The 2,126-nt window shown below is 44.6% G+C and overlaps 1 pseudogene; it reads left to right on the forward strand.

The window, feature by feature from the left end:
* Window positions 1–171, forward strand: LOC143964664 (U2 spliceosomal RNA; annotated as a pseudogene).
* The last annotated feature ends 1,955 nt before the right edge of the window (window positions 172–2,126 follow it).

Genomic DNA, 2,126 nt, shown 5'->3' on the forward strand with positions numbered 1-2,126 from the left:
GCTGCTTCTTAACCTTTTGGCTAAGATCAAGTGTAGTATCTGTTCATCTCAGTGTCAAGTAGGGGTGCTCTGCTGTCATTCTGGCCTTCTGGCTGTATAGTATTACTACTAGTATGATGGGGGTCCTGAGGGATCTTCCTCATGAGAAAGAAACTGAATGAAGCATCTACTGGATAAAGTGGAAGTCACATGTATTTGGGTGGCACAGTGGTGTAGTGATTAGCACTCTTGCCTCGCAGTAAGAAGGGTCGCTGTTTCAAATCCCAAACATGACACTACCTGCTTGGAGTTTGCATGTTCCCCCTGTGCCTGCATGGATTTCCTCTGGGTATTCCAGTTTCCTCCAACACTCCAAAGACATGCAGGCAGGTTAATTGGCTTCTGTCTAAAACTAGCCCTAGTATATGAATTTGAGTTGGGGACCTTGGATTGTGAGCTCCTTGGGGGTAGGGACTAATGTGTGTGTGTGGAGTGTTGTGTAAATTGACAGCACTATATGGGTACCTTAAATAAATAATAATAGGGAGCATCTTAATGAGACACAATGTACAGGGATTGGGACAATTGTAGACACGCTCACTCAGGATGGACTGGTGTCTTTATTCAACCTTACTATGTAACTATTTCCCTGGTGTGGAGGTTTCCAAGGGGCCCAATGCCCCCTGATTCAAGCGGTGCTACCCTGGTTGGGAAAGCAAAAAGCCATTGTTAAGTGACACCTCTGGGATGCTATGAGGGACCCCACTGTGAGAAAAGCCTACAGCATTTTTCTACATGTTGTCTCATGGGCTAGGCCCTTTGGCCAAGACTAGGGCATTTTTTGTTACCAGGCTGCAAGGCCTAACCAATGGCACCTTTTTTATTTATTTCTCTTCATGTGTGTGTCACTTGCATGTAGGCAGGTGCAGTTAGCTAGTCTGCCACCAGGTGGATCTGTACTAGAATACTGTCAGATTAGAGAAAACAATGTCATCAGGTGCTAGGCCCTTTTTAGTGAAAACCCTACTGTAGTAATGTATAGAGGGGTGGGAGGTCAGTGCCCACATATAAGCCAGGCTGGGAGGAGCCCTAGGGCAGTTGGGGCATGGAAGCCAGAGACCTTACCATCAGACAGATGTAGCCAGCAAGTGGGGGTCCTAGACAGGGCTGGAAGCCGGGGAGAGGTAGGCATGCACCCAAAAGTAGCTCAAAATTATAAGCATTAAAAGTGTAAAAAAATCCCTGATCAACCCTCTAGAATAGCACATGATGGCACTAAACTATTCCGATGAGAGTATGTAAAAAAAAAAAAGTGATTTTATTTTACATACTGTCACCCCCCCCACCCCCAAAATCAGAATCTGAAAGCCCCCTTTAACAAGAGGGCCCCCAGGTCCCGCCTCCCCATGTGAATGGGTAACGGGTATGTCACGCGATGTCAGAAGGGGCGGTGCTTGATATAACCGGGTGGCCCCACCCCTTGCCTATATAAGACCTGCAAAGCAAAGAGAGGGCAGTCAGCAGGTAGTCTCTTAGGAGACGAAGCATTTTTTCCATGTTCTGCTATTTTTCGGGTCGGCGGGCATCGTGATGGACATTGATGGACACTATTTTATTTTTTTTTTAATAAAGGATTTGTCAAAAACAGTTTCCTGTGTTTCTTACTTTTTTACACTTTTTTTTGGTGAATGGGTACGATGTACCCGTACCCATTCACATAGGGAGGGTCGGTATCTGGGGGGGCCCCCTTGTTAAACTTTGTGGGGTTCCCCTTAAAATTCATACCAGACCCGAAGGGCCTGGTATGGACTGAGGTGGGACCCTATGACATGAAAGTTTTTAAACATTTTTCTATTGCTGGGCAATGCCGGCATTTTTTATCTTTATATTCTGACAGATGATGACTCATGGTTGATAAGGACACGGGCGGCCGACTTCCCGGCCCGCTGCTTAACAACCAGCTATTTCATCACACAGAATTCAAATCGATAAATAGTTTTTCGAACGATCTGAATTCTAATCGTTCTGAAAAGTTGGAATTCCTTGGAAAATTAATAAATGAGACAAATTTTAATGAAAACAAAATGAAATTTAACAAAAAACGAAACAAATTCCGAAACCAAAGAAATTCCATAACGTGACGAAAT

Source organism: Lithobates pipiens, unplaced genomic scaffold (assembly GCF_037356315.1).
Source record: "Lithobates pipiens isolate NorthernLeopardFrog02 unplaced genomic scaffold, aLitPip1_a1.2 Scaffold_8, whole genome shotgun sequence".
NCBI lineage: Eukaryota > Metazoa > Chordata > Amphibia > Anura > Ranidae > Lithobates > Lithobates pipiens.